The sequence below is a fragment of the Stenella coeruleoalba genome (assembly GCF_951394435.1).
Source record: "Stenella coeruleoalba genome assembly, contig: scaffold_67, whole genome shotgun sequence".
Taxonomy (NCBI): Eukaryota; Metazoa; Chordata; class Mammalia; order Artiodactyla; family Delphinidae; genus Stenella; species Stenella coeruleoalba.
Genome location: NW_027646450.1, coordinates 243,561 through 259,559, shown reverse-complemented (window position 1 = coordinate 259,559; position 15,999 = coordinate 243,561). Strand labels below are relative to the sequence as shown.

General features: G+C 43.6%; 1 long non-coding RNA gene across 2 annotated transcripts in view; it reads left to right on the top strand.

Moving 5' to 3' along the window:
- The window catches only part of LOC307181100, a 732,180-nt gene extending 729,645 nt beyond the window's left edge, over positions 1–2,535 (top strand). For both annotated transcript variants that reach the window (XR_013825897.1, XR_013825898.1), the window contains exon 3: positions 2,447–2,535. This is a non-coding gene — a long non-coding RNA (uncharacterized lncRNA). The remainder of the gene's footprint in view (positions 1–2,446) is intronic.
- The last annotated feature ends 13,464 nt before the right edge of the window (positions 2,536–15,999 follow it).

Below are 15,999 nucleotides of genomic sequence, written 5' to 3'. Positions count from 1 at the left end.
GTGCCCCTGAGCTCCTTTCTTCAACTCGCTTTCTTGTGACCTGGCCGCAACACCGCAGGATGGCTTCAGGCCCTAATCTGGTTCCGGCACGGCACGCTGAGCCTTTGGTTAATTCCTCTTCCTGGTGGGAAATGAGAGTTAAATTTGCCCGTCCAGGCACCTCCAGCTAGTCTCTCATTGGTTCTCGCTATTCCTGTTCATCTTCCGCAGAAATTGCAAACTGGGCCAAACAGGAGGTTAAAGGGACTGACTCTCCAAGTCGGGAGAGTGTTAGTAAAGCGTCTGGAATGTTGCACCCGAGTACCAGGGTACAAAAACTGAGACATATTTGAACATGTCTCCCGATCACATGGTTGATCATACTCTAGGTTCCACATGCATGTTTTAGCTGAAGGAAGAATACCTTAAACCTGAGTAGTTGAAACCCGTGGAATGGGTACCATGCAATATGACTTCAAAGGGTCTTCATTTGCTCACCAAACCTCTCCAATCCTATCACTGCTGCGTTTATGCCCCTGTACACATGCTTGATTCTGTTTCGGAGACATAGCAATCCATAGGTTTTAAGATACTTACTAGTCAGGTACATTCTTAGGCCTTTAATATGCGGTGTTGAGTCCATTTCGTTGAGCAAGGAATAGCTCTTGTCTATTCCATATTTGGCTTAAGGAACTTTATCTGTGCTCATTTCAATCTCTGGTTTTATGCAGCACCCCAGCTCACCTTTCCCCTTAAGCAAGCATAAGTTGGTTTTCTAAATTTGAGACCCTGTTCTGTTCTGTAATTCAGTTCCTGTGTAGCCAAGTTTACATTCCGTGTACTACTGATATCTTATGATGTTTCTTTTTCTGTGTGACTTATTTCAGTTAGAATCATCATACCTGAATCCACTCATTGTGCTGCTAAGGGCCTGATGACATAGATTTCATTGCTGAGTGATATTGCTTTGTAAGTAAATACCACAACTTCTTTATCCATTTTTCACTTTCTGCGATGTTGAACTTGTACTGTAAACGAGGTTCTTGTAAACAGAGCCGTTCCAAACTTCGGGGTGGCTGTGTCTTTTTGATTTTAATTTCCCTAAGCTATAGGACCATAAGTGGAAGTGCCCTAGGCTCTGTTGCTTTGTTTTTTAGATGTTTCAGGAAACACCATACACTTCTCCCGAGTGTCTGTTTGGCAATTTCCATCTCGCCCATCAGCATAACAAGGCTCCCAGTTCTCCATGGCCTGTCCTGCTTTTCTGGATTTTACACTTTTTTCAGATGGCCCTTTTGACCGGGGGGAAGTGAGACTTCATTGTAGTGCAGATTTCCTTTGCAAGCTTGCTTGGTTGGCCAAAAAGGGCGTATGCGTTTTTTCCTGAATATATTCAGGAAAAAACGCATACGCCCTTTTTGGCCAAGTGCATCATTGTGGACGTTCTGCCTCCTTTCCTATGCTTTCAATGCAATTCCAGTCTACCTCCTGAAATCGGTTTCCTGCAATTCTGCCCCGCTTTCAAGTCCTCTTGGCAGCCTTACTTCAGTCTATTTTTGGACGATAGCTGTCATTTATAACTCTGCAGGTTTGTGAATTACAGTGCCCCTGAGCTCCTTTCTTCAACTCGCTTTCTTTTGAGCTGGCCGCAACACCGCAGGATGGCTTCAGGCCCTAATCTGGTTCCGGCACGGCACGCTGAGCCTTTGGTTATTTCCTTTTACTGGTGGGAAATGAGAGTTAAATTTGCCCGTCCAGACACCTCCAGCTAGTCTCTCATTGGTTCTCCCTATTCCTGTTCATCTTCCGCAGAAATTGCAAACTGGGCCAAACAGGAGGTAAAAGGCGCTGACTCTCCACGTGGGGAGAGTATTAGTAAAGCGTCTGGAATGTTGCACCCGAGTACCAGGGGAGGAAAACTGAGACATATTTGAACACGTCTCCCGTTCAAACGGTTGGTTATACTCTGGGTTCCACATGCATGTTTTAGCTGAAGGAAGAATACCTTAAACCTGGAGAGTTGAGACCCGTGGAATGGGTACCATGCAATATGACTTCAAAGGGTCTTCATTTGCTCATCGAACCTCTCCAATCCTATCACTGCTGCGTTTATGCCCCTGTACACATGCTTGATTCTCTTTCGGAGACATAGCAATCCATAGGTTTTAAGATACTTACTAGTCAGGTACATCCTTAGGCGTTTAATATGGGGTGTTGAGTCCATTTCGTTGAGCAAGGAGTAGCTCTTGTCTATTCCATATTTGGCTTAAGGACTTTATCTGTGCTCATTTCAATCTCTGGTTTTATGCAGCACCCCAACTCACCTTTACCCTTAAGCAAGCATAAGTTGGTTTTCTAAATTTCAGACCCTGTTCTGTTCTGGAATTCACTTCCTGTGTAGCCAAGATTACATTCCGTGTATTAGTGATATCTTATGATGTTTCTTTTTCTGTGTGACTTATTTCAGTTAGGATCATCGTACCTGAATCCACTCATTATGCTGCTAAGGGCCTGATGACATAGATTTCATTGCTGAGTGATACTGCATTGTACGTAAGTACCACAAGTTCTTTATCCATTTTTCACTTTCTGTGATATTGAACTTGTACGGTAAACGAGGTTCTTGTAAACAGAGGCGTCCCGAACTTTGGGGTGGCTGTGTCTTTTTTATTTTAATTTCCCTAACCTATAGGACCATAAGTGGAAGTGCCCTAGGCTCTGTTGCTTTGTTTTTTAGATGTTTCAGGAAACACCATACACTTCTCCCGAGTGTCTGTTGGCAATTTACATCCCGCCCATCAGCATAACAAGGCTCCCAGTTCTCCATGGCCTGTCCTGCCTTTCTGGATTTTACACGTTTTTCAGATGGCCCTTTTGACCGGGGGGAAGTGAAACTTCATTGTAGTGCAGATTTCCTTTGCAAGCTTGCTTGGTTGGCCAAAAAGGGTGTATGCGTTTTTTCCTGAATATATTCAGGAAATAACGCATACGCCGTTTTCGGCCAAGTGCATCATTGTGGACGTTCTGCCTCTTTTCCTATGCTTTCAATGCAATTCCAGTCTACCTCCTGAAATCGGTTTCCTGCAATTCTGCCCCGCTTTCAAGTCCTCTTGGCAGCCTTACTTCAGTATATTTTTGGACGATAGCTGTCATTTATAACTCTGCAGGTTTGTGAATTACAGTGCCCCTGAGCTCCTATCTTCAACTCGCTTTCTTGTGAGCTGGCCTCAACACCGCATGATGGCTTCAGGCCCTAATCTGGTTCCGGCACGGCACGCTGAGCCTTTGATTAATTCCTCTTCCTGGTGGGAAATGAGAGTTAAATTTGCCCTTCCAGACACCTCCAGCTAGTCTCTCATCGGTTCTCCCTATTCCTGTTCATCTTCCGCAGAAATTGCAAACTGGGCCAAACAGGAGGTTAAATGGACTGACTCTCCAAGTGGGGAGAGTGTTAGTAAAGCGTCTGAAATGTTGCACCCGAGTACCAGGGTACGAAAACTGAGACATATTTGAACATATCTCCCGATCACATGGTTGATCATACTCTAGATTCCACATGCATGTTTTAGCTGAAGGAAGAATACCTTAAACCTGGGTAGTTGAAACCCGTGGAATGGGTACCATGCAATATGACTTCAAAGGTTCTTCATTTGCTCACCAAACCTCACCAATCCTATCACTGCTGCGTTTATGCCGCTGTACACATGCTTGATTCTCTTTCAGAGACATAGCAATCCATAGGTTTTAAGATACTTACTAGTCAGGTACATTCTTAGGCGTTTAATATGCGGTGTTGAGTCCATTTCGTTGAGCAAGGAGTAGCTCTTGTCTATTCCATATTTGGCTTAAGGAACTTTATCTGTGCTCACTTCAATCTCTGGTTTTATGCAGCACCCCAACTCACCTTTACCCTTAAGCAAGCATAAGTTGCTTTTCTAAATTAGAGACCATGTTCTGTTCTGTAATTCAGTTCCTGTTTAGCCAAGTTTACATTCCGTGTACTACTGATATCTTATGATGTTTCTTTTTCTGTGTGACTTATTTCAGTTAGAATCATCATACCTGAATCCACTCATTGTGCTGCTAAGGGCCTGATGACATAGATTTCATTGCTGAGTGATATTGCTTTGTAAGTAAATACCACAATTTCTTTATCCATTTTTCATTTTCTGCAATGTTGAACTTGTACTGTAAACGAGGTTCTTGTAAACAGAGGCGTTCCAAACTTTGGGGTGGCTGTGTCTTTTTGATTTTAATTTCCCTAAGCTATAGGACCATAAGTGGAAGTGCCCTATGCTCTGTTGCTTTGTTTTTTAGATGTTTCAGGAAACACCATACATTTCTCCCGAGTGTCTGTTGGCAATTTACATCCCGCCCTTCAACATAACAAGGGTCCCAGTTCTCCATGGCCTGTCCTGCCTTTCTGGATTTTACACTTTTCTCAGATGGCCCTTTTGACCAGGGGGAAGTGAGACTTCATTGTAGTGCAGATTTCCTTTGCAAGCTTGCTTGGTTGGCCAAAAAGGGCGTATGCGTTTTTTCCTGAATATATTCAGGAAAAAACGCATACGCCCTTTTTGGCCAAGTGCATCATTGTGGACGTTCTGCCTCTTTTCCTATGCTTTCAATGCAATTCCAGTCTACCTCCTGAAATCGGTTTCCTGCAATTCTGCCACACTTTCAAGTCCTCTTGGCAGCCTTACTTCAGTATATTTTTGGATGATAGCTGTCATTTATAACTCTGCAGGTTTGTGAATTACAGTGCCCCTTAGCTCCTTTCTTCAACTTGCTTTCTTGTGAGCTGGCCTCAACACCGCATGATGGCTTCAGGCCCTAATCTGGTTCCGGCACGGCACGCTGAGCCTTTGATTAATTCCTCTTCCTGGTGGGAAATGAGAGTTAAATTTGCCCTTCCAGACACCTCCAGCTAGTCTCTCATCGGTTCTTCCTATTCCTGTTCATCTTCCGCAGAAATTGCAAACTGGGCCAAACAGGAGGTTAAAGGGACTGACTCTCCAAGTGGGGAGAGTGTTAGTAAAGCATCTGAAATGTTGCACCCGAGTACCAGGGTACGAATACTGAGACATATTTGAACATATCTCCCGATCACATGGTTGATCATACTCTAGATTCCACATGCATGTTTTAGCTGAAGGAAGAATACCTTAAACCTGGGTAGTTGAAACCCGTGGAATGGGTACCATGCAATATGACTTCAAAGGTTCTTCATTTGCTCACCAAACCTCACCAATCCTCTCACTGCTGCGTTTATGCCGCTGTACACACGCTTGATTCTCTTTCGGAGACATAGCAATCCATAGGTTTTAAGATACTTACTAGTCAGGTACATTCTTAGGCGTTTAATATGCGGTGTTGAGTCCATTTCGCTGAGCAAGGAGTAGCTCTTGTCTATTCCATATTTGGCTTAAGGAACTTTATCTGTGCTCACTTCAATCTCTGGTTTCATGCAGCACCCCAACTCACCTTTACCCTTAAGCAAGCATAAGTTGCTTTTCTAAATTAGAGACCATGTTCTGTTCTGTAATTCAGTTCAGGTGTAGCCAAGTTTACATTCCGTGTATTACTGATATCTTATGATGTTTCTTTTTCTGTGTGACTTATTTCAGTTAGAATCATCATACCTGAATCCACTCATTGTGCTGCTAAGGGTCTGATGACATAGATTTCATTACTGAGTGATATTGCTTTGTAAGTAAATACCACAACATCTTTATCCATTTTTCACTTTCTGCGATGTTGAACTTGTACTGCAAACGAGGTTCTTGTAAACAGAGGCGTCCCAAACTTTGGGGTGGCTGTGTCTTTTTGATTTTAATTTCCCTAAGCTATAGGACCATAAGCGGAAATGCCGTAGCCTCTGTTGCTTTGTTTTTTAGATGTTTCAGGAAACACCATACACTTCTCCCGAGTGTCTGTTGGCAATTTACATCCCGCCCATCAGCATAACAAGGCTCCCAGATCTCCATGGCCTGTCCTGCCTTTCTGGATTTTACAGTTTTTTCAGATGGCCCTTTTGACAGGGGGGAAGTGAGACTTCATTGTAGTGCAGATTTCCTTTGCAAGCTTGCTTGGTTGGCCAAAAAGGGCATATGCGTTTTTTCCTGAATATATTCAGGAAAAAACGCATACGCCCTTTTTGGCCAAGTGCATCATTGTGGACGTTCTGCCTCTTTTCCTATGCTTTCAATGCAATTCCAGTCTACCTCCTGAAATCGGTTTCCTGCAATTCTGCCCCGCTTTCAAGTCCTCTTGGCAGCCTTACTTCAGTATATTTTTGGACGATAGCTGTCATTTATAACTCTGCAGGTTTGAGAATTACAGTGCCGCTGAGCTCCTTTCTTCAACTCGCTTTCTTGTGACCTGGCCGCAACACCGCAGGATGGCTTCAGGCCCTAATCTGGTTCCGGCACGGCACGCTGAGCCTTTGGTTATTTCCTCTTCCTGGTGGGAAATGAGAGTTAAATTTGCCCGTCCAGACACCTCCAGCTAGTCTCTCATTGGTTCTCCCTATTCCTGTTCATCTTCCACAGAAATTGCAAACTGGGCCAAACAGGAGGTTAAAGGTGCTGACTCTCAAAGTGGGGAGAGTGTTAGTAAATCATCTGGAATGTTGCACCCGAGTACCAGGGTATGAAAACTGAGACATATTTGAACTCGTCTCCCGATCACATGGTTGATCATACTCTAGGTTCCACATGCATGTTTTAGCTGAAGGAAGAATACCTTAAACCTGGGTAGTTGAAACCTGTGGAATGAGTACCATGCAATATGACTTCAAAGGGTCTTCATTTGCTCACCGAACCTCTCCAATCCTATCACTGCTGCGTTTATGCCGCTGTACACATGCTTGATTCTGTTTCGGAGACATAGCAATCCATAGGTTTTAAGATACTTACTAGTCAGGTACATTCTTAGGCGTTGAATATGCGGTGTTGAGTCCATTTCGTTGAGCAAGGAGTAGCTCTTGTCTATTCCATATTTGGCTTAAGGAACTTTATCTGTGCTCACTTCAATCTCTGGTTTTATGCAGCACCCCAACTCACCTTTACCCTTAAGCAAGCATAAGTTGCTTTTCTAAATTAGAGACCATGTTCTATTCTGTAATTCAGTTCCTGTGTAGCCAAGTTTACATTCCGTGTATTACTGATATCTTATGATGTTTCTTTTTCTGTGTGACTTATTTCAGTTAGAATCATCATACCTGAATCCACTCATTGTGCTGCTAAGGGCCTGATGACATAGATTTCATTGCTGAGTGATATTGCTTTGTAAGTAAATACCACAACTTCTTTATCCATTTTTCACTTTCTGCGATGTTGAACTTGTACTGTAAACGAGGTTCTTGTAAACAGAGGCGTCCCAAACTTTGGGGTGGCTGTGTCTTTTTGATTTTAATTTCCCTAACCTATAGGACCATAAGCGGAAATGTCCTAGGCTCTGTTGCTTTGGTGTTTAGATGTTTCAGGAAACACCATACATTTCTCCCTAGTGTCTGTTGGCAATTTACATCCCGCCCATCAGCATAACAAGGCTCCCAGTTCTCCATGGCCTGTCCTGCCTTTTTGGATTTTACACTTTTTTCAGATGGCCCTTTTGACCGGGTAGGAAGTGAGACTTCATTGTAGTGCAGATTTCCTTTGCAAGCTTGCTTGGTTGGCCAAAAAGGGCGTATGCGTTTTTTCCTGAATATATTCAGGAAAAAACGCATACGCCCTTTTTGGCCAAGTGCATCATTGTGGACGTTCTGCCTCCTTTCTTGTGCTTTCAATGCAATTCCAGTCTACCTCCTGAAATCTGTTTCCTGCAATTCTGCCCCGCTTTCAAGTCCTCTTGGCAGCCTTACTTCAGTATATTTTTGGACGATAGCTGTCATTTATAACTCTGCAGGTTAGTGAATTACAGTGCCCCTGAGCTCCTTTCTTCAACTCGCTTTCTTGTGACCTGGCCGCAACACCGCAGGATGGTTTCAGGCCCTAATCTGGTTCCGGCACGACACGCTGAGCCTTTGGTTAATTCCTCTTCCTGGTGGGAAATGAGAGTTAAATTTGCCCGTCCAGGCACCTCCAGCTAGTCTCTCATTGGTTCTCGGAATTCATGTTCATCTTTCGCAGAAATTGCAAACTGGGCCAAACAGGAGGTTAAAGGGACTGACTCTCCAAAACCGGAGAGTGTTAGTAGAGCGTCTGGAATGTTGCACCCGAGTACCAGGGTACGAAAACTGAGATATATTTGAACACGTCTTCCGATCACATGGTTGATCATACTCTAGGTTCCACATGCATGTTTTAGCTGAAGGAAGAATACCTTAAACCTGGGTAGTTGAAACCCGTGGAATGGGTACCATGCAATATGACTTCAAAGGGTCTTCATTTGCTCACTGAACCTCTCCAATCCTATCACTGCTGCGTTTATGCCCCTGTACACATCCTTGATTCTGTTTTGGAGACATAGCAATCCATAGGTTTTAAGATACTTACTAGTCAGGTACATTCTTAGGCGTTGAATATGCGGTGTTGAGTCCATTTCGTTGAGCAAGGAGTAGCTCTTGTCTATTCCATATTTGGCTTAAGGAACTTTATCTGTGCTCACTTCAATCTCTGGTTTTATGCAGCACCCCAACTCACCTTTACCCTTAAGCAAGCATAAGTTGCTTTTCTAAATTAGAGACCATGTTCTGTTCTGTAATTCAGTTCCTGTGTAGCCAAGTTTACATTCCGTGTATTACTGATATCTTATGATGTTTCTTTTTCTGTGTGACTTATTTCAGTTAGAATCATCATACCTGAATCCACTCATTATGCTGCTACGGGCCTGATGACATAGATTTCATTGCTGAGTGATATTGCTTTGTAAGTAAATACCACAACTTCTTTATCCATTTTTCATTTTCTGCAATGTTGAACTTGTACTGTAAACGAGGTTCTTGTAGACAGAGGCGTTCCAATCTTTGGGGTGGCTGTGTCTTTTTGATTTTAATTTCCCTAATCTATAGGACCATAAGTGGAAGTGCCCTAGGCTCTGTTGCTTTGTTTTTTAGATGTTTCAGGAAACACCATACATTTCTCCCGAGTGTCTGTTGGCAATTTACATCCCGCCCTTCAGCATAACAAGGGTCCCAGTTCTCCATGGCCTGTCCTGCCTTTCTGGATTTTACACTTTTCTCAGATGGCCCTTTTGACCAGGGGGAAGTGAGACTTCATTGTAGTGCAGATTTCCTTTGCAAGCTTGCTTGGTTGGCCAAAAAGGGCGTATGCGTTTTTTCCTGAATATATTCAGGAAAAAACGCATACGCCCTTTTTGGCCAAGTGCATCATTGTGGACGTTCTGCCTCTTTTCCTATGCTTTCAATGCAATTCAAGTCTACCTCCTGAAATCGGTTTCCTGCAATTCTGCCCCGCTTTCAAGTCCTCTTGGCAGCCTTACTTCAGTATATTTTTGGACGATAGCTGTCATTTATAACTCTGCAGGTTTGTGAATTACAGTGCCCCAGAGCTCCTTTCTTCAACTCGCTTTCTTGTGAGCTGGCCGCAACACCGCAGGATGGCTTCAGGCCCTAATCTGGTTCTGGCACGGCACGCAGAGCCTTTGGTTATTTCCTCTTCCTGGTGGGAAATGAGAGTTAAATTTGCCCGTCCAGACACCTCCAGCTAGTCTCAAATTGGTTCTCCCTATTCCTGTTCATCTTCCGCAGAAATTGCAAACTGGGCAAACAGGAGGTTAAAGGCGCTGACTCTCCAAGTGGGGAGAGTGTTAGTAAAGCGTCTGGAATGTTGCACCCGAGTACCAGGGTATGAAAACTAAGACATATTTGAACACGTCTCCCGTTCACACGGTTGATCATACTCTGGGTTCCACATGCATGTTTTAGCTGAAGGAAGAATACCTTAAACCTGGAGAGTTGAGACCCGTGGAATGGGTACCATGCAATATGACTTCAAAAGGTATTCATTTGCTCACTGAACCTCTCCAATCCTATCACTGCTGCGTTTATGCCCCTGTACACATCCTTGATTCTGTTTTGGAGACATAGCAATCCATAGGTTTTAAGATACTTACTAGTCAGGTACATTCTTAGGCGTTGAATATGCGGTGTTGAGTCCATTTCGTTGAGCAAGGAGTAGCTCTTGTCTATTCCATATTTGGCTTAAGGAACTTTATCTGTGCTCACTTCAATCTCTGGTTTTATGCAGCACCCCAACTCACCTTTACCCTTAAGCAAGCATAAGTTGCTTTTCTAAATTAGAGACCATGTTCTGTTCTGTAATTCAGTTCCTGTGTAGCCAAGTTTACATTCCGTGTATTACTGATATCTTATGATGTTTCTTTTTCTGTGTGACTTATTTCAGTTAGAATCATCATACCTGAATCCACTCATTATGCTGCTACGGGCCTGATGACATAGATTTCATTGCTGAGTGATATTGCTTTGTAAGTAAATACCACAACTTCTTTATCCATTTTTCATTTTCTGCAATGTTGAACTTGTACTGTAAACGAGGTTCTTGTAGACAGAGGCGTTCCAATCTTTGGGGTGGCTGTGTCTTTTTGATTTTAATTTCCCTAATCTATAGGACCATAAGTGGAAGTGCCCTAGGCTCTGTTGCTTTGTTTTTTAGATGTTTCAGGAAACACCATACATTTCTCCCGAGTGTCTGTTGGCAATTTACATCCCGCCCTTCAGCATAACAAGGGTCCCAGTTCTCCATGGCCTGTCCTGCCTTTCTGGATTTTACACTTTTCTCAGATGGCCCTTTTGACCAGGGGGAAGTGAGACTTCATTGTAGTGCAGATTTCCTTTGCAAGCTTGCTTGGTTGGCCAAAAAGGGCGTATGCATTTTTTCCTGAATATATTCAGGAAAAAACGCATACGCCCTTTTTGACCAAGTGCATCATTGTGGACGTTCTGCCTCTTTTCCTATGCTTTCAATGCAATTCAAGTCTACCTCCTGAAATCGGTTTCCTGCAATTCTGCCCCGCTTTCAAGTCCTCTTGGCAGCCTTACTTCAGTATATTTTTGGACGATAGCTGTCATTTATAACTCTGCAGGTTTGTGAATTACAGTGCCCCAGAGCTCCTTTCTTCAACTCGCTTTCTTGTGAGCTGGCCGCAACACCGCAGGATGGCTTCAGGCCCTAATCTGGTTCTGGCACGGCACGCAGAGCCTTTGGTTATTTCCTCTTCCTGGTGGGAAATGAGAGTTAAATTTGCCCGTCCAGACACCTCCAGCTAGTCTCTCATTGGTTCTCCCTATTCCTGTTCATCTTCCGCAGAAATTGCAAACTGGGCAAACAGGAGGTTAAAGGCGCTGACTCTCCAAGTGGGGAGAGTGTTAGTAAAGCGTCTGGAATGTTGCACCCGAGTACCAGGGTATGAAAACTGAGACATATTTGAACACGTCTCCTGTTCACACGGTTGATCATACTCTGGGTTCCACATGCATGTTTTAGCTGAAGGAAGAATACCTTAAACCTGGAGAGTTGAGACCCGTGGAATGGGTACCATGCAATATGACTTCAAAAGGTATTCATTTGCTCACTGAACCTCTCCAATCCTATCACTACTGCATTTATGCCCCTGTACACACGCTTGATTCTCTGTTGGAGACATAGCAATCCATAGGTTTTAAGATACTTACTAGTCAGGTACATTCTTAGGCGTTTAATATGGGGTGTTGAGTCCATTTCGTTGAGCAAGGAGTAGCTCTTGTCTATTCCATATTTGGCTTAAGGAACTTTATCTGTGCTCATTTCAATCTCTGGTTTTATGCAGCACCCCAACTCACCTTTACCCTTAAGCAAGCATAAGTTGGTTTTCTAAATTTGAGACCCTGTTCTGTTTTGGAATTCAGTTCCTGTGTAGCCAAGTTTACATTCCGTGTATTAGTGATATCTTATGATGTTTCTTTTTCTGTGTGTCTTATTTCAGTTAGAATCATCATACCTGAATCCACTCATTATGCTGCTGCGGGCCTGATGACATAGATTTCATTGCTGAGTGATACTGCATTTTACGTAAGTACAACAAGTTCTTTATCCATTTTTCACTTTCTGCGATGTTGAACTTGTACTGTAAACGAGGTTCTTGTAAACAGAGCCCATCCAAACTTTGGGGTGGCTGTGTCTTTTTGATTTTAATTTCCCTAAGCTTTCGGACTCTAAGTGGAAGTGCCCTAGGCTCTGTTGCTTTGTTTTTTAGATGTTTCAGGAAACACCATACACTTCTCCCAAGTGTCTGTTGGCAAATTACATCCCGCCCATCAGCATAACAAGGCTCCCAGTTCTCCATGGCCTGTCCTGCCTTTCTGGATTTTACACTTTTTTCAGATGGCCCTTTTGACTGGGGGGAAGTGAGACTTCATTGTAGTGCAGAATTCCTTTGCAAGTTTGCTTGGTTGTCCAAAAAGGGCGTATGCGTTTCTTCCTGAATATATTCAGGAAAAAACGCATACGCCCTTTTTGGCCAAGTGCATCATTGTGGACGTTCTGCCTCTTTTCCTATGCTTTCAATGCAATTCCAGTCTACCTCCTGAAATCGGTTTCCTGCAATTCTGCCCCGCTTTCAAGTCCTCTTGGCAGCCTTACTTCAGTATATTTTTGGACGATAGCTGTCATTTATAACTCTGCAGGTTTGTGAATTACAGTGCCCCTGAGCTCCTTTCTTCAACTCGCTTTCTTGTGACCGGGCCGCAACACCGCAGGATGGCTTCAGGCCCTAATCTGGTTCCTGCCCGGCACGCTGTGCCTTTGGTTAATGCCTCTTACTGGTGGGAAATGAGAGTTAAATTTGCCCGTCCAGACACCTCCAGCTAGTCTCTCATTGGTTCTCGCTATTCCTGTTCATCTTCCGCAGAAATTGCAAACTGGGCCAAACAGGAGTTTAAAGGGACTGACTCTCCAAGTCGGGAGAGTGTTAGTAAAGCGTCTGGAATGTTGCACCCGAGTACCAGGGTACGAAATCTGAGACATATTTGAACACGTCTCCCGATCACATGGTTGATCATACTCTAGGTTCCACGTGCATGTTTTAGCTGAAGGAAGAATACCTTCAACTTGGGTAGTTGAAACCCGTGGAATGGGTACCATGCAATATGACTTCAAAGGGTCTTCATTTGCTCACCGAACCTCTCCAATCCTATCACTGCTGCGTTTATGCCCCTGTACACATGCTTGATTCTCTTTCGGAGACATAGCAATCCATAGGTTTTAAGATACTTACTAGTCAGGTACATTCTTAGGCGTTTAATATGCGGTGTTGAGTCCATTTTGTTGAGCAAGGAGTAGCTCTTGTCTATTCCATATTTGGCTAAAGGAACTTTATCTGTGCTCATTTCAATCTCTGGTTTCATGCAGCACCCCAACTCACCTTTACCCTTAAGCAAGCATAAGTTGGTTTTCTAAATTTGAGACCCTGTTCTGTTTTGGAATTCAGTTCCTGTGTAGCCAAGTTTACATTCCGTGTATTATTGATATCTTATGATGTTTCTTTTTCTGTGTGACTTATTTCAGTTAGAATCATCGTACCTGAATCCACTCATTAAGCTGCTACGGGTCTGATGACATAGATTTCATTGCTGAGTGATACTGCATTGTACGTAAGTACCACAAGTTCTTTATCCATTTTTCACTTTCTGTGATATTGAACTTGTACGGTAAACGAGGTTCTTGTAAACAGAGGCGTCCCAAACTTTGGGGTGGCTTTGTCTTTTTGATTTTAATTTCCCTAAGCTATAGGACCATAAGTGGAAGTGCCCTAGGCTCTGTTGCTTTGTTTTTTAGATGTTTCAGGAAACACCAAACACTTCTCCCGAGTGGCTGTTGGCAATTTACATCCCGCCCATCAGCATAACAAGGCTCCCAGTTCTCCATGGCCTGTCCTGCCTTTCTGGATTTTACACTTTTTTCAGATTGCCCTTTTGACCGGGGGGAAGTGAGACTTCATTGTAGTGCAGATTTCCTTTGCAAGCTTGCTTGGTTGGCCAAAAAGGGCGTATGCGTTTTTTCCTGAATATATTCAGGAAAAAACGCATACGCCCTTTTTGGCCAAGTGCATCATTGTGGACGTTCTGCCTCTTTTCCTATGCTTTCAATGCAATTCCAGTCTACCTCCTGAAATCGGTTTCCTGCAATTCTGCCCCGCTTTCAAGTCCTCTTGGCAGCCTGACTTCAGTATATTTTTGGACGATAGCTGTCATTTATAACTCTGCATGTTTGTGAATTGCAGTGCCCCTGAGCTCCTTTCTTCAACTCGCTTTCTTGTGACCTGGCCGCAACACCGCAGGATGGTTTCAGGCCCTAATCTGGTTCCGGCACGGCACGCTGAGCCTTTGGTTAATTCCTCTTCCTGGTGGGAAATGAGAGTTAAATTTGCCCGTCCAGACACCTCCAGCTAGTCTCTCATTGGTTCTCGCTATTCCTGTTCATCTTCCGCAGAAATTGCAAACTGGGCCAAACAGGAGGTTAAAGGGACTGACTCTCCAAGTCGGGAGAGTGTTAGTAAAGCGTCTGGAATGTTGCACCCGAGTACCAGGGTACGAAAACTGAGACATATTTGAACACGTCTCCCGATCACAGGGTTGATCATACTCTAGGTTCCACATGCATGTTTTAGCTGAAGGAAGAATACCTTAAACCTGGGTAGTTGAAACCCGTGGAATGGGTACCATGCAATATGACTTCAAAGGGTCTTCATTTGCTCACCGAACCTCTCCAATCCTATCACTGCTGCGCTTATGCCCCTGTACACATGCTTGATTCTCTTTTGGAGACATAGCAATCCATAGGTTTTAAGATACTTACTAGTCAGGTACATTCTTAGGCGTTTAATATGCGGTGTTGAGTCCATTTTGTAGAGCAAGGAGTAGCTCTTGTCTATTCAATATTTGGCTAAAGGAACTTTATCTGTGCTCATTTCAATCTCTGGTTTCATGCAGCACCCCAACTCACCTTTACCCTTAAGCAAGCATAAGTTGGTTTTCTAAATTTGAGACCCTGTTCTGTTCTGTAATTCAGTTCCTGTGTAGCCAAGTTTACATTCCGTGTATTACTGATATCTTATGATGTTTCTTTTTCTGTGTGACTTATTTCAGTTAGAATCATCGTACATGAATCCACTCATTGTGCTGCTACGGGCCTGATGACATAGATTTCATTGCTGAGTGATACTGCATTGTACGTAAGTACCACAAGTTCTTTATCCATTTTTCACTTTCTGTGATATTGAACTTGTACGGTAAACGAGGTTCTTGTAAACAGAGGCGTCCCAAACTTTGGGGTGGCTTTGTCTTTTTGATTTTAATTTCCCTAAGCTATAGGACCATAAGTGGAAGTGCCCTAGGCTCTGTTGCTTTGTTTTTTAGATGTTTCAGGAAACACCATACACTTCTCCCGAGTGTTTGTTGGCAATTTACATCCCGCCCATCAGCATAACAAGGCTCCCAGTTTTCCATGGCCTGTCCTGCCTTTCTGGATTTTACACTTTTTTCAGATGGCCCTTTTGACCGGGGGGAAGTGAGACTTCATTGTAGTGCAGATTTCCTTTGCAAGCTTGCTTGGTTGGCCAAAAAGGGCGTATGCGTTTTTTCCTGAATATATTCAGGAAAAAACGCATACGCCCTTTTTGGCCAAGTGCATCATTGTGGACGTTCTGCCTCTTTTCCTATGCTTTCAATGCAATTCCAGTGTACCTCCTGAAATCGGTTTCCTGCAATTCTGCCCCGCTTTCAAGTCCTCTTGGCAGCCTGACTTCAGTATATTTTTGGACGATAGCTGTCATTTATAACTCTGCATGTTTGTGAATTACAGTGCCCCTGAGCTCCTTTCTTCAACTCGCTTTCTTGTGACCTGGCCGCAACACCGCAGGATGGCTTCAGGCCCTAATCTGGTTCCGGCATAGCACGCTGAGCCTTTGGTTAATTCCTCTTCCTGGTGGGAAATGAGAGTTAAATTTGCCCGTCCAGACACCTCCAGCTAGTCTCTCATTGGTTCTCATTATTCCTCTTCA